The following is a 24534-nucleotide window of genomic DNA, read 5'->3' as shown; positions in this document are numbered from 1 at the left end:
GAGGAAGACGCTGTGGTTGCTAGGCAACGGGCCGAGTCGGCGTGGAGAGAGAATCAGAACGCTGCAGCGCCGCAGGCAGACGGAGCACACGCTGGAGCTCGCGCTGAAGAGAAAGACCCAGCTGGGGATGGAGGTAAAGGGGAGCTCGCTCTTGGAGGCATGGGAATGGGGAGCACAGGCGCCATGGGAGGCACCACAGCGGACATGCTTGAGACGACGTGGGGAGATGGCAGTCATTTAAGACAGAACACGAGAAAATGGCAGAGGACATGCGCTGGAAGATGGAGGACTTTGAAAATAGACAGAGGAGGAACAATGTCCGCCTCCTGGGTGTGGCGGAAGGGGCAGAAGGGCAAGATGTCAGGCAATTCGTGATAAAACTCGAGGGGTGCATTTCCAGAATCCCAGTGGCAGTGGGAAACAGAAATACAGAGGGCGCATAGGTTCCCATTCAATGTAAGGAAGAGGGGCGATGCAGGAGGAGCAGGGAAAGATGGGCAGAAAAACCATCCAAGGGCCATACTAGTATATATTGGAAACTTTTTGCTCAGGGAGGAGATTTTGGGTAAGGCAAGGCCAGAGAATAGGAGGTCCTTTGAGGATAACACTTTCTTCGCCAGGCCTGACTTCTGCCATTTTACTGTAGAGAGGAGGTGGAAGCTGAGGCAATTGATTGCACCATTTCAGGCTCTTGGTATGGAGGCATATCTACTTTACCCTGCCAGACTGAAGGTAATTGTTAAAGGGAGAACCAGGATGTTTAACTCTGAAATCAAAGCTGAGCTCTTTCTAGAAGAGATGAAGAAACAGAATAGAGTGTGAGAAGCCGGATAGGATATAGTGGGATTCATGGGGGACACGGCAAAGTATATGATTGGGAGAGGGAAGCGACTTGCACAACACAAGGCGGGCACACATAGGTCGGCTGACCTATTTGCCTGTAAGGGGGGGAGAGTGGGAGGGGAGAGTAGAGCAGGGGTGGAGAGGGAGGGAGAGGGTGTGGGGGGGTGGAATGACAAATGTTTGGTTATGATTTTGCACATTGATATGTTTTTGACTTACAGTGAAAGTACACAGACTGGTTTGTTGTTAATAGACAATGCTTATAGTGGTTGGTATTTACACATGATTACACAATGGCATGTAGGATAGCGTCAATTAATGTGTGTGGTTTAAATGACCCAAACAAGAGGATGAGGGTGGCTGCATATTTAAAAACCTTACGATTGGATCTGATATGTTTGCAAGAAACCCACATAGAGCTAAGTAATATAAATATTATGGAGCAACTGGGGTACAAGTTATTGGCTAGCTCTAAACAAGAAACTAGGACCAGAGGTGTAGCAATTCTGGGTAGACACAGGGATGTGGTAGTAGGGAAGAAGAAGGAAGATAAATGGGGAAGATGGGCTATAGCAGGAATATGCTTCAGGGGACAGAAAATAACATTAGCTACAATCTATGGATCTACTGAAGATGACCCAGAGGTATTTCAGTTTCTTGATGTGGAGCTGGCTCAATGGCCTGAACCCATAGTTTGCTGTGGTGATTTCAATATTCATGACTTGGAGAGCTCATTTACACAAACTGATGCAGTTTATAGAGGGAGGAAAAGAAAAGTGTTCAGGGCTTTGGCAGACATGGTTCTGCATAATTCACTGGTTGATCCCTGGGTAAAATTACATCCTCATCTTGATGGTAGCACTTTTTTCTCTGCCCCACACAAAGTCTTGGTAAGGCTTGACTACTTTCTAATAACTAGTTGTATTTTATCTGAGACACAGGTTGAAAAACTTCCTAGGGTGATTTCAGACCATAGTCCAGTAATACTTACTATTAAAAATAACAATATACCAAGAATACCCACACAGTGGACTTTTGAGAGAGGTCTCTTGAAGGATCCTATATATAAGGAGCACATGACGGAGTGGATTAAATGGTTCTGGGATATCAACAGGGGGACAGCGGATATAGGAATAGTTTGGGATACATTTAAGGCGGGAATAAGGGGAGAAACAATTAGCTTCGTCCTGGGAAGACAAAAAAGAGAAAGGGACAAGAGAGCGATAGTAGAACATAAACTATTAAGGGAGGAGGAGAATCTAAGCAGGGCAATAAGAGCTAATCTACCTCTGGAGGACTGTTTGCTTAGAATAATAGCCCTAAAAGCGGAGGCAGTGGAAGGTTTGGCCAGACAGGCGGCAGATAACTTCTTGACTAAAAAGGAAAAAACATATGAGCTTAGCGAGAAGGTGGGACGGGTGTTGGCAATTAGAACCAGGCAGAGAGCAGCTGAAGCGGGAGTAAAAGAAATACGGGATGAACAGGGAAACTTGGTCACGGAGACTAGTTTATTAAGAGATGTCTTTAGGAGATTTTACGCAGATCTATATACTCCAGAAGATTCACCGAACCCAGGGGAGATTGATGAGTACCTGGGCGATATATCCCCACCGACGATATCAGAAGAGGATAAAGAAATATTAGATAGTCCTATATTGTTAGAAGAATTGGAGGAAGCTCTTGGCAGTCTGCCGGCAGGTAAAGCGACAGGGCCAGACCAAATCCCGCTAGAATTTTATCAAATATTTTAAAATGTACTCCTGGCAGATATGTTTTTTACTATGCAACAAGCATAAGCAGGGGAACCTAGTCCGGAGTCATGGGGGGGGCTGACATAATAGTTATACTAAAAAAAGGAAAGCCACCAGAAGTGCCAGGGTCGTATAGACCAATTACATTAATGAATTCGGATATTAAAATATATTCTAAAATTTTAGCAAAAAGGCTGGCTGGAATCATTGAGCAGTTAGTAACCCCTATCCAACATGGTTTCATACCTGGGAAAGGGACTACGCAGCATGTAAGGACTGCGATCACGGTGTTTGACTCTGCAGATCTACTAGGCGACCCTGTCGCAGCACTTCTCCTTGATGCTGAGAAGGCATTTGATAGGGTCGCCTGGGAATATCTTTGGTATGTAATGAGGTGGGCTGGGCTAGGGGAACCCTTTATAAAAGCTATACAGGTTTTGTACAGGAATCCAGCAGCAAGAATAAGAGTGAATGGGGGGCTTTCAGATAAAGTAAAAATTGCTAGGGGAACTAGACAGGGATGTCCCTCCTCTCCGCTGCTGTTTGCACTATATTTGGAACCATTACTATGCAGGTTTGAAGAGAACGAAAGGATACTACCAATGAGGATAAACGAATGTACAGTGAAGTCCCTAGCCTACGCAGATGATGTAGCAATTTTTACTCCTAACCCCACCGTAGCTATAAAGGAGGTGGAGATAGAGGCTCAGAAATTTGGGAAAATATCAGGGTATAGTTTAAATAGATCAAAGACTCAGATTATCAAGAATAGATATACTCCTTGTGCGGATGATAGGGTGGTTAACTCAGCGGTATATTTAGGGGTAGTATTAACGGCGAGTGTGGAGAGGATAGTAGAGATGAATCTGGACCCTCTAATCGGTAAAGTCAAAAAAGACCTAGAAAGGATGAACAATCTACACCTCTCCCTTATGGGATGTACAAATGTTGTCAAGATGTTAATCCTACCAAAGTTTTTATATTTTTTTCGCACTATCCCTCTAGTTTTTGAGGCTAGATGGTTTAATTTGTTAGAAAGGGTGCTCAATAGATTCATCTGGGCACATGGGAAAACCCGAAGAGCTTACAGGTACATGACCCTACCAAGAGAGAGAGGGGGTTGGGGGGCCCCTGACTTTAGGCTGTATCAGATGGCTGCGGCACTACAGTATATGCAGGGCCTAATCGGGGGCGGAGGAAGTGATATAGGGGTTACGACTATGTCTACAGAAATCTATGCTATTATACTTGGGGCAGAGGCGGAAAATAATTTTTTAAATAGAGTGGAGTTTGGTTATTATAAAAGAACTAGATACAAGACCCTGACGGCAGCTTATAGGATATGGAATGCATTTCATAAAAAAATGGGAATGGGGAGATATAATAGATATGTCAGGCTATATAAAAATAGATCTTTCCCGGTAGAAATATTTGCAGATTCAACGATGTTGGGTTGGACACAGAAAGGGATAGAACAGATTGGGGATGTAATGAATGGTGACGGGGTAATCCAGTTTTCAGACATTAGCGCAAAATACGGGATTGAGAGGAAGGACTTCTTCAAATATTTGCAGGTAAGGAGCTTCCTATCGCACAAGCAAGGTGGTAGGGAGGGGTTCAACAGGAATGTAATAATGGAAAAGATAAAAAAAGGAGGGGACTGCACAATTAGATATTTTTATGCAATTTTAATGGAAGGGAAGGTGGATGATGTGGAGAAAGTTAGCAGCAAATGGGTTGTAAAACTGGGAGCGGACCCCGGAAGTCTGCAAGAGTCTTTGAAGTTGGGATGTAATATCCTATGCTCTGGACCCCTGCAATCACAGCATTATAAGACGTTATTTTCATTATACTACACCCCAGCTAGAATAGCCAAGTGGGGAGGGATTACTGGTATTACCTGTCCTCGCTGTAATGCAGGAGATGCAGATATTATTCATATGTTTGCCACTTGTCCTCAGCTATATACCTTGATTAGAAACATAGAAGATTTTATTAATAATACTCTTGATATAAGAATCAAATTAACACCTAGGATGATATTGCTTGGAATAGATAATCAAGATGGATTGGACCAGAAAGAATTTATGTTTATTGCAACTGCAGTATTGAGACTGTCAATAGCAAGGGTATGGTTGGACAAGGTACCCCCGGATATGCAAGTTTGGCTGGCAAATTTACTAGCTAGTTATAATCTCGAGAAAGCTATATATGCACGGAAAGGGAAAAAGGGAAGGAGACTTGGACTGAAAATTTGGGAACCAATAATCAAATGGAAGGAGAGGATGGCATTGTAAGTTATTGTAAATGTAAATGAATAGCAAAGGTTTGAATTATGATTTATATAATTATACTAATTATACTGGTTATTATTATTATTATTATTATTGGGACATTTGTAAAAGCGCTGCGTTACGCACACCGGCGTGTCCACGCGCTGAAAGTGGGAGAGGCAGCGGGCAGGGAGCACAGAAGCTGAGCGGACAGTTATTTAGTGTAAAGGAATGTTTTACGTTTCGCTCGGAACCTAGCTTCCTCCCGTTCCAGGCGCAGGTCCGCTGGCAGTTTATTCCAATTATTTGCCGCTAGGCATCTAAAGGACCTACCTCCCATGCGGGCTTTCTTGACTCTGGGGATCCTCAGTAAACCGCCCCCTGCAGATCTAAGCGCACGTGTTGGTTGGTACACTTCGATCATTTTATTCAGAGGGTCGGGTGCCCTGCCATTCAAGATGCGATGACAGGTGCAGAGGGCTTTGTATTCCACTCTTCTCCTCACAGGGAGCCAGTGTAACTGCTGGAGGGCCGCCTTAGAAGGCGCCCTTTTGAGCAGCCTGAGAATCAAACGTGCTGCCGAGTTCTGCAGCACTTGCAGGCGTGCCATGCTTTTTTCTGGAGCCCCCAGGTACAGCAGGTTCCCGTAGTCCGACCTAGCTGTCACCAGAGCATGAACCAGGGTTTGACGGGCTTCAATCGGGAGTAAGTCAAGGACCTTTCTCAGTTTCTTCAAAATCCCAAAACAAACTCCCACCACCCGGTTGATCTGGGGGCCAAAAGTAAGACCCGCATCAAACCACACCCCCAGATTGCGTGCCTCTTGGCAGGGGGTTGGGGTTGGTCCAAGACAAGATGGCCACCATGCCGACGACCAAGCAGACTGGGCTCTCCCCACCACCAGCACCTCTGTCTTGCTGCCATTAAGCTTCAAACAGTTGATAGCCATCCACTCGGCAAGATCTTTCATGCACGACCGGAAGCCATCGGCAGCAAGACAGGGCACGTGCGATAGGGAGACCACCAGCTGTGTATCGTCGGCATACGAAACCAATTGGAGACCATGACTCTCCACAATCGAGGCAACAGGCGCGACATACATATTAAAAAGGGTCGGGCTCAATGACGAACCCTGCGGCACGCCTTGGCCCAGGGGCACCCCCTTTGAATAGCAGTCTCCTTGCCTGACTCAAAAGCTTCTCCCCTTAAGGAAGTCCTGGATCCATCTCAGCACGGTGCCAGAGATGCCACCTCTGTTCAGACACTGTAGCAAGATGTTGTGAGCTACAGTGTCGAACGCCGCGCTGAGGTCCAACAGGATCAAAGCCATAGTTTGGCCTGCATCCACACCCTCTCTCAGATGTTCCGTAGCCATAAGAAGGGCGGACTCGGTCGAATGGCGTGGCCTAAAGCCAAACTGCGTCGCGTGGAGCAGTCCCGTCTCTTCCACGTGCTTCATAATTTGGGTATTAACCACCTTTTCTGCCACTTTGGACAGAAAAGGCAGGAGTGAGATGGGCCTCAGATTCTCTAATACCTCGAAGCCTAAGTGGGGTTTCTTCCGGAGCGGGAGCACCACCGCCTGTTTCCACCCCTCGGGCAACTTTCCCGATCCGAAAGAGATGTCCAGGACGTGCCTCATATAAGGCTCCAGAACTTCCAGGCTGTCCGCCAGGCGTTTGGGTGACACCGGGTCCCACAGGGACCCTGATTTGACAGAGCGACACACCACTACTAGTTCCTCAAAAGGGGGGGTGCGGAAGTTTGTAAGATGCCCTGCCGTCTCTGTGTCCCCCAGTGCCACCTCAAAGTCAATCCCTGTCGGCGGATTAGGGAAAGTCGAGTAGATCTTCTCGACTTTAGCGGAGAAATATTCTGCAATACGGTCACATGACTCCGTTGAGCAACTCTCCGGCTCTGTAGGTGAATTTACCGAGGTCAGAGACTTGTAGATGCCGAAGAGTTCTTTGGCCGAATTTTCCGCCCCCAGGATTTGTCCTGCATAGTAGGCTGCTTTGGAAACTTCAAACCAGAGATGCATGATGGATGTAATTTGTAAAATGTATAAAAGTATGATATGTAAGTCAATGTGCAATGTAACAAGAAAAAGGGAAAAATAAAAAGATTTAAAAAAAAAAAAAAATTAAACCGTTGAAAGGGAAAAAATATAAAATACACTGTCATGTGGGGACGTATAAGGAACAGGCCATTTTGAAAATTCTTTAACAATTAGCATAATGTGCAAAATACTCCTCAGATGTACAAAGTTTTTTTGAGGTAGAAAATATCCTGACTCATTTAATCAGTCCTCTGGCACTGTAAATTAGCTTAGTTAAATATACTAAATGCGATTCGGTAACGCGCTATCAAATCACAATTTGCATGAGCTATTCAGTATTGGGAAGGGGCGTGTTTAGAGCATCCCTTCTAAATACCAATTCCCAGTATTATGTATTGATGTATTGTGAACGAATTCCAGTCTCAAAACATTCAATCAATTAATCAGGGGTTGGTAAAGTTCAGCTACTCACCCACAGGGTCTCAAGGCGCTAGTGGGGGAGAGGAGCAGATCTGTTGATTACTAGGGTCATCTGAAGAGCCAGGTCTTGTGGTCCTTCCTGAACTGTAGCAGTGTAGGGGCTTGCCAGAGGTAGAAGGGGAGGTCATTCCAGGCCTTGGCTGCAAGGTAGGAGAAGTACTTTCCTCCCGGCCTGGTCATGTAGATGTGTGAAATGGTGGCCAGAGGGAGGTCAGCTGATCGAAGGTGCCTCTTGGCTAGGTGGAAGGAGAAGCAGTTGTTCACGTATGCTGGTCCAGTGTTGTGGAGGCCTTGTATGTGTGAGTGAGGAGCTTGAAGGTTATTCTTTTTTTGATGGGGAGTCAGTGAAGGTTGCAGAGGTTTTGGGTGATGGGGTTGCCACGGGGGATATCTAGGATCAGTCTGGCTGCAGCGTTATGGATGGTCTGGAGTTTGCGAAGTAGTTTCTTGTTGATTCTGACATTGAGAGCATTGCTGTAGTTGAGTCTGCTACTGATGAGGGCGTGCCTGAGACACAGGGTCAAGACTGATTTGCATATAGCTGGGTATGAACTGAGGTGGCGAAGTGAGCTAAAGAATGATGATGGATTCAACCCAGGTCTGTGACCCGGGGTAGTGTCTGAAAAGTTTCAGGGCTCGGTCCATCATCCATTGCTCCAATAAAGGGACACCAAAACAAACCAGATACAAGTCAGCAATGTGTGAAATGTGGACTCAATTGCAAATTAATACAGTGCAATACTACAATTTTGACAGATGGGCAAAGTAGACTCAGTTTCTGCAAATGAAGGGTCAAGTGTTCTATTATGCTATAGTTGACTCAGCCTTTCATCATTTTTAGTCTGACAAGTTAAGTCCCAACGGCCATATTTATGACCTGGTTTGCATCTCACTTGCACCACACAATGTGGTGCAAGAGAGACGCAAACCTTAAGTAACATTTTTTAAGCCATGCAAAGTCACTTGGCATTGCTTTGAGTGACTCCAAACATATGGAGTAACACAACTCCGTGCACACCACTACTCAGTGCTACTCTGCTCTAGATGGGCATTCCATGAGTGTTGCGTGGGTGTCCTGACACAACTCTCATGGCTTTTGATTATTCCCAGTTTTACAATACCTTGTAAACCTGGAAATGCAGCAAAAAGCGAAAAAATATCTTTATTTTGCCTCTTTCCATGGGTGCTGCATTCAGCACACGTAGAGGAAAAAGCCTCTGAGGATTGATTTTCGCAGAAAGGTGCCCCTTCCTCCACACAAACCATCCTGCCTACAACACAGGCCATGGTGCAAGGGTGCCTGCGTTGGCGCTAAGCTGCCAAAATGGCATCAGCACAAGGGAAATGGACAGGAATGTGCCATATTGGATACATATGGTGCATGCCTGACCTTTTCCTGTGATGCAGGGCAGTGCAGCAAGGTGACTTGCTGCTCTGCCATGTACCGCAACGGTCATAAATATGGCCCCAAATATGCATCAACACTGGAACTGAAGTAAAGGTACATCGCTATAGAAACATGGTGCAGAGCACACCTGCACAAACCACAGTATCATTACGAACTATTGTTTCAGAGAAACATTTTAGTGTCTGAAATTCTGACAAGAAAAATGCAGTCTTGTCGGCATATCCTTTTATTGGTTCTATTATCAATGTACAGATAAAAGGCTTACTTGTTTAGAGCAGTCTGATTGCTGAGGTTTTGTGCATAATCCTTCAGTGACAATATCGAGCTCCCTAGGCAGTTGGTTCATGGATTTAGCGCAGCCTCGGGGTTTGGCGTATGATTAGGTTGGTGATGAATAGCTTTATTATCTGCAAAATATTTCCGTCAGTTCTCTGTAGACATATTTGTAAACATTTGTCTACGAGAGAATTCCAACTCTAACGTGGATTGCACATGAGAATTTTGTTTGAACTCTTTATTAAACAGGTACTCAATCAACAGTACTTGGAAATATAAAACTGTACATAATAATGTAAATTATCATACAAAAAGCACAAACGTTGCATATATACAGTAAGTAATATAATCTGACTTGTGCCATCAATCCATGGCCATTTCCCACTAAACATAACTAGATCACAAGGATGCTACACCTTGAACCGCCACAACTACATGCCCAGTCACATATCCGGTAGCTCTGCCATCCTTGCACACCTTTTCGCATTATCGAGGGCAAACCCTGCTTAAATAGACTGTGTGATTCACTCAATGACCCCAATCAAGATCAATCGAGGGCCAACCATATCTTGGAAAAACAGGGCCATCTCTCCCCCTTTTGATGTTAAGGAGGTGCCATTTAGTCTCCATTGGGACCTCCATGGGGACCTCCAGTCCTGTGATCTGAGCCATTATACTTGTGATCTCTACCCAGTAGCCTTGGATTATTGGGCAGTTCCACATCACATAAAACAGGTTCCCTCCTGTCTGCATTCCCTCATGCAACAGGGGTGGCCGCCCATATAATTCAATGCAGCAGTGTTCTAGTATTGTTTATCCTATGCAGGATCTTTAGTTGAATTAGGCGATAACACGTTCTGATTGTCTCCTCCTTGTGACCCTGAATGGCCTAAATGCAAACATCATTGTTAAGTATGCCTAGGTCTCTCTCCCATGCTGCTCTCTACTTCATCAAGGCATCTGGGGAGTGGCACACCAATTTTCTATATATGATTGAAATTGCTTTTACCGTAAGGAGATCAGTGAGCAGGCTGTTCTCCAGTCGGGCAGCTTCAGGCAGATTCTCCCCTTCCTGGATGTGACTTCACAGAACATGAGCCAACTGCAAATGTCAGAACCACCCCCAAATTCATGCTCTTGTTGTAGAACCTCGAAGGACACAACACCTGTCCCCTCCGCACATCTCCCACATGTTTCGAATGAGCAATCCCCTTTGTGCAAAGCCTTTAAGTCCTCCCACTATGCTTAACAGATCACTGTCCCATAGTGGAGTCATCACAGTTAATTTAACCTCCCATCCTAAATACTTAGAGGCCTCTCTCCATACCCATAACACAGTTTAAGTATGAGTAGGTAGGGCCTATCTATGATACAGGACGGAGGGTTAGTCCATCTTGCCCATGGCCATCTTGTATACCTGGTATGCAGGTTCCTCATGGTGCACAAAAACCTAATCATTGACAGTCGCAAACTGTGTGGCCCCGTAATATTTAAGAATGTTAGGCCCCACAATACCCTCCTCAGAATCCACTCTCTGCAAATTAATCAGGGCTATTCATGAGGTACTACCATCCCACCACAGGAGGCGAAGTTCGAAGTCTATCTTTTGAAAGAAATATGGCAGTATCATAAAGGGTGTATTCTGCAGAATGTACAGGTGACGTGGGAGGTTTATCATTTTACACAGGGTCACCCAGCCCATTAAGAAGAGCTGGAGTATCTGCCAGTGTGGGGCATCCTTATAAAACCAGTCCCATTCCATGAGCAGGTTCCTGTCGAGGAAAGCCTGTGACTCCCTTGTGATGCACATGCTCAAATATTCAAAGCAATGCAAAAACACGGGAACCATGCATTTCAAAGGCATTTGCCAAGTCCATCCCACAAGGGCTTCTCCCAATTGATATAAAGAGCAATCTCCGAATATGCAAAAAATGTGTAGGAGTCTGTTAACTGAGAGGGTTGGCTTTGTAACATATAGCAAAATGTCATCAGTGTAGATAGAAATCCTCTCATCCCACTCCAGATTGACCGGAATACTCCATATGAGAGGGCCCTGGCAAACCGATGAAGGCAGGGAAACAAGTGCAAGTGTGAAGCGCATAGGGGACAATGGACATCCCTGTCTCGTGCCCTTTCAAAGGACAAAGACTAGGGACACTGTATTATTGACTATAACGCACAAGAGGGGGCCTACATATATGAGCCTGACCCAGCTGATACATTTGGGTTTAAAACCCAGTCTTTCCAGCGTAGGGAATAAATAATTCCACTTCATGCTATCAAAGGATATCTTAGTGTCTAAGGACAGCAACACCTCAGGTTAGGCAAAGGAGGTCCCAGTTACATGCAGCACACCATCGAGGCATCTGAGATTTAAATGTGTTCCCCTGTTTGGCATGGAGCCAGATTGGTCTGTATAAATTACTGTTGCAATCCCCGTCCACAATCGGAGTGCTAGTGCCTTCGCTAGGACCTTCGTCTCAAATTTGAGCAGGGAAATAGGTCTGTAGGACCCACTCTCAGTCACTGGGTTGTCCTTCTTAGGAATACCCACCACAACTGCTGTTCTTTGGTCCTCTGGGAGGCACCCTTCTTGTTGCGTCATCTGGAACATCTTCAACAGGTGTTCCCTGATGTCATCAGTCACACATTTTTATAATTCTACCAGGAGGCTATTTTGCCTGGCGCGTTCCCTTACGCAAGGATCCTATTGTCATACTTATTTTGTCCACTGTCAGGTTTTGGTCTAGTGTGAACCGATCCTCATCTGTCAGCGTTGGAAGGGGCAGGTTCTTCAAAAAGTCAGCACAGTCCGTTCCTTATTAAGTGGTTGCAGAAGTAACAAGCATTTGCAGTGCAATAGGTCTTGCATTAACATGAGTTTGAGCTATTGGCATTGTAAATGACAATGCCTTTTATTTATGTTTTGGGTTTTAAAACATAAATAAAAGGCATTGTCATTTACAATACTAATAGCAGAAACTCTTGCAAATGTGAGACCTATAGGATTGCCATAAAGGACCTTGTCAACTGCTTATTAGATTATAAATATCAGAGGAAGAGACCAGCGTACGACGTCTTTAAAGTAGTGATAAATAGTGCAGGGAAGAAGACGTGTAAGTGTTATAAATTACACAGACAGAAAGTGTGAAGTGAGAGTTACATATGATCGAAGCTAGAAACACTAACAAAGTGGTCCAACACCGTTTGCTCTGTGATTACACTGTTGTGGCTCAGGAGGAAGAGCGGGGGAGGGGGGGTAGTTTCTGCTCACTCAGTGATTTGAGCGTGCAATGTGGCATTGCTTAATGTCATTGCTATATTTGGCCTAAAAAAATACTCCAGCTGTAGTAGGGTCTTGGCTTAACCTTCTGTGCAGTGTGGGCAGTACTTTAAGGCAGGCAGGGAGGGAGGGACAGATGGTCTCGGCTGCAGCTCGGGCCTCCTACAGTGCCCCTGCTACTACTAGTGAGCAAGAGGTACTGAGGTGGTGGTATTGGTATTGGTTGTGGTGGCATTAACATTGGTGGTGCTGGTATTGGTGGTGGTGGTGGTATTGGTGGTATTGGTGGTGGTGGTGATGACAATGGTGGTATTGCTGGTGGTGGTATTGGTGGAGGTGGTTCTATTGTGGTTGCGGTATTGGTATTGGTATTGGTGGTGGTATTGGGGGTGGTATTGATGGTGTTTGTATTGGTGGGGGTATTGATATTGGTGTTGGTGTTGGTAGCAGTGGTGATGGTGGCATTGGTGATGATATTGGCGGTGGTGGTATTGGTGGTGGTGGTGGTATTGGTAATGGTGGTGGTATTGGCGGAGGTGGTGGTATTAGTGGTGGTATTGGTGGTGGTATTAGTGGTGGTGGTGGCATTGGTGCTGGCGGTATTGGTGTTGGTGGTGATGGTAGTATTGGTGGTGGTATTTATATTGTCGGTGGTGGTATTGGATTGAAGGTGGTGGTATTGGTGGTGGTGGTAATGGTATTGGTGATATTGGTGGTGGTGGTTTTGGTTGTGGTGGCATTGGTAGTAGTGTAGGTGGTGGTATTGGTGGTGGTAGAGGTGGTGGTATTGATGGTGGTAGTGGCATTAGTTATGGTGGTATTGGAGGTGCTGTTGGTGGTGGAATTGGTGGTGGTATTGATGGTGGTGGTATTAGTGGTGGTGGTCCTGGTGGTATTGGTGGTGTTGGTGGTGGTAGTGGTATGGTGGTGGTGGTGTGGTAGTGGTTGTGGGGGTATTAGTGGTGGTGGCATTAGTGGTGGTTGTGTTGGTGGTGGCAGAATTGGATGTGGTGGTGGTATTGGTGGTGGTGGTATTGGTGATGGTGGTTTTGGTATTGGTGGTGGTGATATTGATGGTGGTGGTTGTATTGGTGGTGGTGGTAATGGTGGTGGTATTGTGGTGGTAGTAGTATTAGTGGTGGTATCAGTGGTGGTGTGGTGGTGGCATTGGTGGTGGTGGTATTGGTATTGCCAGTGGTATTTTTATTGGTGGTAGTGGTATTGGATTGCTGTTGGTGGTATTGGCTGTGGTGGTAATGGTGGTGGTGGTATTGGTGGTGGGGGTATTGCTGGTGATATTGGTAGTGTTGGTGGTTATGGTATTGATGGTGGTATTAGTGGTGGTGGTATTGGTGGTGCTGTGGTGGTGGAATTGGTGGTGGTATTGATGGTGGTGGTATTAGTGGTAGTGTTCTTGATGGTATTGGTGGTGGTATTGGTGCTGGTGGGGGTGGTAGTGGTGTTGGTGGTGGTGGTAGTGGTAGTGGTGGTGGTGGTATTGGTGGTGGTGGTGGCATTGGTGGTGGTGGTGGTTTTGGTGGGGTGGAATTGGATGTGGTGGTCGTGGAGGTGGCATTGGTGGTGGTGGTGATATTGATGATGGTGGTAATGGTTTTGGAGGTGGTGATATTGGTGGTGGTGGTTGTATTGGTAGTGGTGGTGGTGGTATTGTACTTGGTTTTGGTGGAAGTGGTATTGGCGGTATTGGTGGTATTGGTGAGGTAATTGGTATTGGTGGTGGTATTTGTATTGGTAGTAGTGGTATTGGATTGCTGGTGGTGCTGGTATTGGTGGTGGTTGTATTGGTGGTGTTGGTATTGGTGGTGGTGTTGGTGGAGGTGGTGGTATTTGTGTTAGTGGTAGTATTGGTGATGGTATTGATGTTGGTGGTGGTATTGGTGGCGGTGTTATTGGTGGTGGTGGTGATAGTGGTATTGGTGTTGGTGGTGGTGGTAACAGTGTTGGTTGTTTTTGTGGTGGTATTGGTGGGGGTATTGGTGGCGGTGGAATTGGATGTGCTGGTAATGGTGGTGGTGATGGTATTGGTGGTGGTATTGGTGGTGGTGGTGGTATTGGCGGTGGTGATATTGGTGGTGGTGATGGTGGTATTGGTGGCATTGGCGGTATTGATGGTGTTGGTGGTGGTTGTTATATTGGTGGTGGAATTGGTGGTGGTGGTATGGGTATTGGTGGTGGTGGCTTTGGTGGTGGTGGTATTGGTGGTGGTGGTGGTATTGGTGGTGGTGATATTGGTGGCGGTGGTATTGGTGGAGGTGGTATTGGTATTGGTGGTGGTGTTATTAGTGGTGATGGTATTAGTGGTATTGGTGGTGGTATTGACAGTGGAATTGGTATTGGTAGTGGTGGTTTTATTGGTAGTGGTGGAGGTGGTATTGGTGGCAGTGGTATTGGTGGTCGTGGTATTGGTGGTGGTGTTGGTGGTGGTATTGGTGGTGGTGGAGGTGGTAGTATTGCTGGTGGTTGTATTGGTGGTAGAATTGGTGTTGGTGGTGGTATTGGTGGTATTGGTGGTGGTGGAGATGGTGTTATTGATGGTGGTGGTGGTGGTAGTTCCGATGGCAATGGTGGTGGTGGTGTAGATGGTGGTGGTATTGGTGGTGGTGGAGGTGGTGTATTGGTGGTGGTATTGGCAGTGTTGGTATTGGTGGTGGTTTTGGTGGTGGTGATATTGGTGGTGGTGGTGGTGGTGGTGGTGGTATTGGTGGTAATGGTAGTGGTATTGGTGGTGGTATTTGTTGGGGTGTTGGTGATGCTGGTATTGGTGGTGTTGGTGGAGGTGGTGGTATTGGTGCTGGTGTTGGTGGTGATATTAGTGGTGGTGGTATTGGTGGAGGTGGTAATGGTAGTGGTATTGGTTGTTTTATTGATGGTGGTGGTGGTATTGGTGGTGGTATTGGCGGTGGTGGTAGTATTGGTGGTGGTATTGGTGGTGGTGGTGGTGTTTTTGTCATTAAAACAGGCTTTTGAAAACAACCCGTTAGGTGGCTTTTATATACATAACATGTAACATAGAAATGCTTTTGTCAGATTCAGACCAGTAGAACAGGATTATGTGCTACCTACAATTCACATGACTTTCGCTAATCATTTCTAAATCCATTTTACTTGGCGGGGGGGGGTTGAAACAGACACGAGATAATGCCGGGTTATAGTGATTGAAAGCAGGCACCTGTGTTATGGGGAGACCGTGATGCTTAAAAAAACACAAGCTGTTTCAGCTGAAGCAGCGCATGTGTGGCCGCAGCAAGAGAAATTCAATAAAGTAAATAGTGCTTACAGACTATATAACAGGTCCGTGTAACAACCAAAGTAAAAGGGCCAGTCACCATGGGAGGGTACAAATGAAGACAATGCTGTACTAAGGAGGGATTAACAAGCCTATTAACGAATCCAAAGGCAGCATATACAAAAGACAATGACACAAATCAATGAAAAATATGGGAGGAGAGCGGGCGCAGCTTCTCTGCCATACTCTACTACAGCAGTCTCACAGAGTGAGCAGCACATGCGGGCTGCCACTAGGCTTGACCTAAAAATGGCCTCATAAAGTTTAGTGAATGTGCCAGCAATCGCCTCACCCATTGTTTGTAACGTCCTATTGCCGTCAATGATCTCTAGGACTCAGTCCTGTTCCCTATCCTGTTTATCTAGCCATACTAGCAGCTGATTGGCTTTGTTCCCTTTAATCATACAAATGGTTCTGTGTCGCAAGCGCACAGGCTTGCCTGCAGTCCTCCATCAGTGCCCTCAGTTCATGCTGCTTCCGAGGCAATTGATGATGTAGTGGGGGTGAGACTGATTCCCTGTGTACCAAGAGAGCCTCCAGCAGATCACAGTCATGCTCCAGAGCTTCACACTTCAATGTAGGTTCCTTCCTTATTCCACCATCAAGGTCTGTGCAAGGCCTCAAATCACTGCCGTGAATGCCTCCAATAGCATACAGGTTGGCTCAAATGACCCCTTATTCTCTTCAAAAAAGATGTCTGCTCAGTCTCTTATACAGGCGTTAAAGTTTTGTCTTTCAAAAAACAAGGATGAACCCTATGGGGTAGCACAAAGTCTGGGACTAGACCATCAATCTGCATCTCCACCAATGAGTAATCAGAAACCCAAAGTACTCTGTGCGTACCAGCTCAGAAAATCACCTGTGTGGACAGTCTGGGTGAGAAGATAGTCCAGGTGCTACAGCTGTACCATGTGCTACAGACAGGTGCATGAAATGTTGTGCCCCCTGGATCAAGTTTGCTCCAGATATTGACCAATCCCATCACTGACATAATCAATCAACCAATCAGTACACTTGTAAAGCGTGCTACTCACCCGTGAGGGTGTCAGGGCGCTGGGGGGAAAGTGCTGCTACTGCTCGAAGAGCCAGGTCTTAAGGTGTTTCCTGAATGTGAGGTTGTCCTGGGTCAGACGTAGGTAGGCGGGGAGGGAGTTCCACGTCTTGGCCGCCAGGTAGGAGAATGACCTTCCTCCGGTGGTGGTTCGGTGGGACTGTGGCGAGGGCGAGGCTGGCAGAGCGGAGTTTGAGTGTTGGAGTGTGGAACGTGAGGCGGTTGTCGAGGTATTCGGGGCCTGTGTTGTGGAGAGCTTTGTGTGCGTTGGTGAGGAGCCTGAAGGTGATCCTTTTGCTGAAGGGGAGCCAGTGCAGGTCTCTCAGGTGGGCTGATATGTGACTGTGGCGGGGGATGTCGAGAATGAGTCGTGCGGATGCGTTCTGTATGCGTTGGAGTCTTTTCTGAAGTTTAATTGTGGTTCCTGCGTATAGGGCGTTCCTGTAGTCAAGTCGGCTGGTGACAAGGGCCTGGGTGACCATCTTTCTAGTTTCGGTAGGGATCCACCGGAAGATCTTACGGAGCATGCGCAGGGTGTTGAAGCATGAAGATGAGATGGCGTTGACTTGCTTGGTCATCATGAGAGAGGAGTCCAGGATGAATCCTAGGTTGCGTGCGGGGTCATTCGATGTCGGTGCAGTGCCTAGTTCTGTGGGCCACCAGGAGTCGTCCCAGGCAGATGGGGATGGTCCGAGGATGAGGACCTCTGTCTTGTCTGAGTTCAGTTTCAGACAGCTGAGTTTCAACCATTCCATGATGTTTTTCATTCCTTCCTGGAGGTTGAGTTTAGCGGTGGCTGGGTCTTTGGTGAGGGAGAGTATCAGCTGGGTGTCGTCGGCGTATGAGATGATGTTGAGGTTGTGTTTGCGTGCAATGGTGGCGAGGGGGCTCATGTAGATATTGAAGAGGGTTGGGCTGAGTGATGAGCCTTGGGGTACGCCGCAGATGATCTCAGTGGCCGCGGAGCAGAAGGGAGGGAGGTGGACTCCCTGGGTTCTGTCGGAGAGGGAAGAGGTGGTCCAGTCCAGGGCCTTGCCTTGGATCCCGGTGTTGTAAAGGCGGGATATTTTGGGTGCGATGGTAGACTGCATCAACGGCGGCTGAGAGGTCTAGGAGAATGAGTGCTGTGGTTTCTCCGTTGTCGAGTAGGGTCCTGATGTCGTCGGTGGCTGCGATGAGTGCGGTCTCAGTGCAGTGGTTGGCTCAAAATCCGGACTGGGATGGCTCAACCCATTGGCTTCGAGGAATGCGGTCAGCTGCTTATTGTCGATCTTCTCGATTACTTTTACCAGGAAGGGAAGAAGAGAGATGGGGCGGACGATTATGAGGTCTTTGGGGTCCGCTGTGGGGTTCTTCAGTAGGGCGTTTATCTCTGCATGCTTCCAGGACTCTGGGAAGGTGGCGGACATGAGAGAGTTGTTTATGACGTTCCGTAGGTGGGGGGCGATGATGGTGTCAGCTTTATTGAAGATGTGGTGAGGGCATGGGTCAGAAGGAGGGCGGAGTGGATGGTGTTCATAGCGTGGGCGGTGTCTTTGGTGCTGATGGGTGGTTGTAGGGGGCGTTGGTTCAGTGACTGGGGGCGGAGTCTGGGCACCAAAGCTTTTGTGGATGTCGGCGATCTTGTGGTGGAAGAACGTGGTGAGGGAGTTGCAGAAGTCTTGTTACGGTGTGATGTCGTTGCTGTTGGCATTGGAATTTAAGAGCTCTTTAACGATGCTGAAGAGTTCCTTGATGTTGTCTGTGTTGATGTCCAGCCATTCTTTGAAAGATGTCTTTTTGGTGGTGCGGATTAACTGGTGGTGTTTGCGGGTGGCGTTCTTGAGGGCTGTCATGTTTTCTATCGTCTGTTCGCAGCGCCAGGTTCTCTCGAGGAATCTGCAAGATTTCATTGATTCTTTGAGGTCATCAGTGAACCATGTTGTTTTCCTGTTGCCGGGCTTGCCTGGAGGGTTCTTCAGTGGTGCAAGGGCATCAGCGCAGTTGACTATCCACTGTGTAAGGTTGCGGGCTGCGTTGTCGGTGTCCGTGGTGGTGATGGGTGAGTTCTGGCTCAGTGATGTGGTTAGCTGGTCTGCAGTGATTTTGTTCCAGCATCTATGGGGGATCTGTTGCGGGTGGTGGTGGTATGTAGTCTTCTTGAAGGTGAAGTGGATGCAGCTGTGGTCGGTCCAGTGTAGTCCGGTGGAGTGGCTGAAGGCAATGTGGCTGTAGGCAGAGAAGACGGGGTCGAGCGTGTGGCCAGCGTAGTGGGTGGGGGTGTTTACTAATTGCTTGAGTCCGAGGTTGGTGAGGTTGTCGCACAGGGTGGTGGTGTTGTTGTCATTGTTGTTCTCCAGGTGGAAGTTCAGGTCCCCTAACAGGATGTAGTCTGATGAGGTGAGGGCATGTAGGCTGATGAAGTAGGCAAATGCTTCACTGAATTGTGTGCGTCCGCCCGGGGTTCTGTAGATGAGGGTTCCTCTGAGGGTGGTCTTGGGGTTGGTGTGGATCTGGAAGTGTAGGTTTTCGGCGGTGGTGAGGGCCTCTTCTGAGTTGGTTGTGACGTTGATGGTGTTCCTGTAGATGATGGCGATTCCTCCTCCGGTTTGTTTGACGCAGTCCATTTGGGTGATCTTGTAGCCCTCCGGGATGGCTATGGCGATGTCGGGGGCTGAGGAGGCGTTCATCCAGGTTTCTGTGAGGAAGGCGATGTCTGGTGCTGTTGTGTCAAGGAGGTCCCAGAGTTCGACGGCGTGCTTATGGACTGAGTGGGTGTTGAGAAGGAGGCACTTGAGGTGGTTGTTGTTGTTGCCTGGTCTGGGTGGTGGGACGTAGATTCGGACGCAGGTGAATTTGCTGGTTTGGCAGGAGAAGGGTCCGTGGGTGCACTTCGAGGTGGCTTGGTAGCAGGCAGCTGGTCGGCCGGTGTTGAGTGCGCGGAGGATCGTGGTGTCATATCTCAGATGGGTTACTTGGTTTCGGAGGGGGCCAGGGGTTCTGGCGCTGGGTGCGGTCCAGGCGCGGACGGGTACAGAGGTGCTTGCCTTTGGCGCGCCAGCGGCACACCCGATGCACGCGGCCTCCATAAGAAGGGTTAAGGGAGGGAGGGGCAGCTGGGAGACGGGAGCGGGGTGGCGAATAGGGCACCAGGGCGGCAGGCCGCAGGGTCGCAACGGCAGGAAATGCGAGTGAGGGGAGCGGGTGGGGGGTAGGGGTGGAGGGCACAGGCACTGGGGCGAAGAGGGAAAGAGAGGAGACCAAAATGGGGGAACAAGAAGGCAGAAAAAGGCACAGAAAAAAACAGACGAAAACAAACTGTAGAGAGGAGATGGCTTGCGGCAATCACAGGTGGAGCAGCGGGGCAGCGGCGACACAGGGGGGCCGTGTGGCGGCTGATGGGGCGACCTACCTGGTGCCCCCTAAAGCCCCACAATGGCCAAGGGATCCTCCCAGATGATGCCCCCACTGCAATCTAGCTCCGAATCTACCATGTCATTCATACCCCCACAAAATAAGTGTCAAAGGTGGGAGCTCCAAGAGTAGTGGACCCAATATAGGGAATGTCGGTGTATGCAATCTGGGGATAGATAGACCAAGCAGATATTTAGAGTATGCCTCTCCCATCTCCCGGTGATTGCTGAGTGTCTGCCCATAGAGTTGGTCCATGTCTGAGATGAGCCTCACATGCACCAAGAGTGTATATCCAAATCTATCTATGGCCTTATAGAGATTCCCTTTAAGGTGAGTCTTCTGCAAAAAAATCCCATCTGGAGTGTGCCTACCTATATACAGGAGTACTTTAGTGCACTTAATCCATCTACGGAGGCCATTCCCATTCCACATCCAAATTCTAAGTAAATTATGTTGTGCTGACCCCATCAGATCACAAGAAAGGTTCCTCCCCTGTGATTCTGCCTGGGGATTTATATCTGCCGGACAATACTCCAATCAAGCACATTTTAATACAAAAGACCACATTCAAAATGCACCAAATCAAATTCTAACTAAACAATCCCCCCTTCCTCCTACCCTGCTATGCTTTGTATCATGCAGAAAACAAGGAAGCGGTTGGCAACTCCACCTTGTTGACAAAAGGATCTGGCTTAAAGCATCAAGCACCCCCAAAGCAACATTATTCAGAATCTATATCCTGAGGCTGAGCCACATGCCACTGAGCCTAATACTTTTGTACAGTACCAAACCCTTTTCTTATCTAGAAGCCCCAAGGCCAGATGGGCTACTTCCCCTGTTACCATGTATGTTTTGATGTAACCTTTCTCACCGTCTATGCTAAGGAAATTGGTATGCAAACAACCTGTACACCTTACTCAAGAGCTCTCTGGATCCTGGTCTGCGATTCGTCTCCTCAGAAGATTAACAGCTGCTGCATCCAATGCCGCCGCCCCCAGCACCACTAGCTCCACGCCCATTCCATGGACCAGCAGCATGCCAGCCCTCCAGCCATTTCCAGGCCTCATAAGGCAGGACAAAGTGGCATGTTTCATCCTTGCAAATCATCCACAGTCTGGCAGGAAACATCTTCATGTACTTGAGGTCATGTGCCCTGAGGTCCTTTAAAGCTGCTTCTCTGTGGCTGGACCTGCAAGGCAATTTCCGGGAAGAAGCGAACAGCACAATTCTCATAGTGAAGATTTCAATGTGATCGTGCTGCCTGAAGAATTGTATCCCTGTCCCGATAGTTGAAGATCCGGGTGATGATTGTCTGTGGGGGGGCACCTGGCTTTATGTGGTGGTATTGACACCTGGTGCGTTCTTTTGACAGAGAAGAATTTAGACGGGTGTTTGGGACAGAGTGTGTTAACAATGTGGTCTTTCAGAAACAGATCCAAACTCTGGTCCTCTGCCCCCTCCAGTCCACTCACCACTCTGATGTTGTTCCTTTATGCTCTCCATTCATGATCCTCCAGCTTCACCGCCATTGCAGTGGTGTGTTGCATAGAGGAATGCACCTAGGTCTCCAGTCACTTTGTGGTGGAGTGGAGCGAATTAATGTGCAATTCCACGGTAGTCAACTTTTTAGTAATTCTCTTGAGATCGGCCAACAAAAGGTTGACATCGACTGTCACTGGGTCCAGCTTCAGCTCCAGTGTGCTCTTCAAGTCCTGAAATGCCACCATATTGGCCCCCAAGAAAGGTTCTGAAAACTGCTGACTGCTGCAGATCCACCCCTCCCACTACCATCCACGACTTTGAAACCGCATAATTATCTTTTTTATTGGCTTGGGGTATTTCTGTCTCCTGGGCTTCACCATCTCGGGCCTCCCTGGGAGTGAACAGTTAATGGCGCCTTTTGCCAGGCTACAGCTAAGCCCCCCTGAAGCTACTGACTTAGTCCCAGCGGCAGCACAACAGGATTCATGTGGTGGGCCCTTAATCTTGTAGCAGATCCCTGCGCACACAACACCCAAGGGAACAGGATGCAGGCAAACCAGGGCTGCGGTTCTCTAGTGGCTCCACATCCATGCCCAGGGTCTAATCAGCCACTGATGTTCTTCAAGCATTTCCCCCTGAGCTATAGGAGATATGGCCCAGGTACCCCTGCGCCCAGGGGCCATTCCGCAACTAAAAGTGGCCCCGGCAGTCCAGTGCCCAGTTGCTTCTCCTGCAGCAGCTCCTGGGAGAGACCTCCAATGCCAGTCCAGGCCCTGCCTCACATAGGCCTCATCAGGCACAACAGACCATGGGGGAGGCCAGCAAGCAGAAAGACCAAGACTACCGGTGCAGGCTTTCAGTATGGGCTCACAGTGCTCAGCTGTCACCTCCGCCACCAGTCACCAATGCAGCGACACACACAGGCTGAAACATGCTTGTGAGCAGCACGTCTCACCTCCATCCGTGTGCAGCAGGCCCTTCCACTATGCCAGTAACATTTCCCAAGACCACAGGAGGCAAGTTCCCTTTTGTCACAGTGGTCCTGAAAGGGGGTGGTGTGAGACTCCAGCCACCATGACCTCCTGGATCAGTCCACACCCGGGTCTCCAGGCTGTTCAGGTCATTCAGTGCCATCAGTCCCCAGCCAACACATCAAGAAACCAACCAGCATATCAGGGACCTCCCCCACTCCACTGCACACACCGAGCCTCGGCTTGCCCCAGGATTGCACAGAAGCCAATGGATAACTGTTTTTTTTTCTGGTAGTTGCTACAGATCTCAGTTAGTGTGTGGCCATTTTGACTGGTGCCAGGCCACACACTCCATATGAGAATTTTTTTTATTGAAAAGTGCTGCACACAGTCAGGGATAGGGAGATGATGTGTTGTACATAATTCAAGGTGTATGCATCAAGGAGAACATCGAATAAGCTATTTCACAAGGCATCCACCACATTAAGAACCTGAAGCCGACACTGGCGAAAATCAATTTAGATGCAACCTCCAACTTCTAATCTAACAAGTGCTTTTAAGTTCAAAAGTGTTTATTGAGTTTTCATATTAAACAATAAACAAGAGACAATACAAAAAATAGTACCGGAAAAGTACCCAATTACAATTGAAAGATTATGAAAAAACAGCCAATGAATTATAATAGGTAAAAACAGTAAATGTAAAATTCCTGGAAAAATAAAAGGGAGGGAAAGGAGCAAATATAAATCTATATAATTATGGTAATAAAATAGAGCTACTATAACATTGAGTCTAGACTATTGTAATAGCAATGAACAACTGGAAATAATTACATATTTAGGAAGATAAATATATATCAACATGTTTCCAAAAATAATGATAAGAATTAGAATTATGATTAATGCCATTCAAAGATAACTGAGCTCCTCTTCCAGTAAAAATAATCCATGACCACCAAACATTAACAGATAATAATGAAATGTCTTTCCAAAATGTTGTAATTGATTTAAAAGCTGCTGATAATAGAGCATTGAAACGTTTTCCTTCTAAGTCATTTACTTTTTGTGAAAGAACAACAGATTTACAGATTAACAGTTTGAATAAAACATCCTCATGAATATTAAGTATCTTTTTTTATAATATCCCAACTTTTGGTCCAAAATTTAAAAACAATAGAACAATGATAAAGGATATGTTGTAACGAAGCAGTACGTAAATTACAGTGGCAACAAGTTGAAGACAGAAGAATTTTAGCTTGAAATAAACTTAGTGGAGTCCATAAACAGTTATAAAAAAATATGAATTAGTTTGATGGAGCTAAACAGGGAACCAACCAGAAATAGTATTAAGCCAAATAACTTTCCATGCATCAATAGATAAGGAGTTTGAAAGCTCGTTATTCCAGAATGTTGAGATCACATTAATGTTGGTTCCTTGAGAGATTGACTTTTTTTATATAATATAGAAACACAATGAGATAAAGTAGAAACAGTTTGGATATAAATTGATAAATCTGATTTAACATTAGTAGGAATATTATGAGGAAATGAATCTAAAATGGAATTACATAAAGATGTATATTTGTGAAAATCAGAAGGAGGTAAAAGAAATGTTGTTTGAAAAGCTTCAAATAAATAAAAGCATTATTGCAATAAACATCTTTAAGGTAACAAATATCACCTTTAATCCATGAACATCAAAATCTAACATTTCTATTAAGTTTTATGACTGGGTTATACCATAATGACATATCTACAGTAGTGGATATGGGTGAATGGAAAATTAAATCTAAATCATTTCAAATTAGTTTAGTGGACTTTAAAATAACAGATTTATGAAAAAATTCAGATTTATTAGACATAGTTAACAAAATTGGTAGAGGAAAAATAAAAAGCCACCTAGAGCCAATACTCAAAAAAGTGTGATTAAACCAAAGGGAGCTTTGTTTTAAAATAAA

The sequence above is a fragment of the Lissotriton vulgaris genome, chromosome 11 (genome assembly GCF_964263255.1).
Source record: "Lissotriton vulgaris chromosome 11, aLisVul1.2, whole genome shotgun sequence".
Taxonomy (NCBI): domain Eukaryota; kingdom Metazoa; phylum Chordata; class Amphibia; order Caudata; family Salamandridae; genus Lissotriton; species Lissotriton vulgaris.
The sequence above is the reverse complement of the archived record's forward strand: the minus strand, read 5'-3'. Positions refer to the sequence as shown.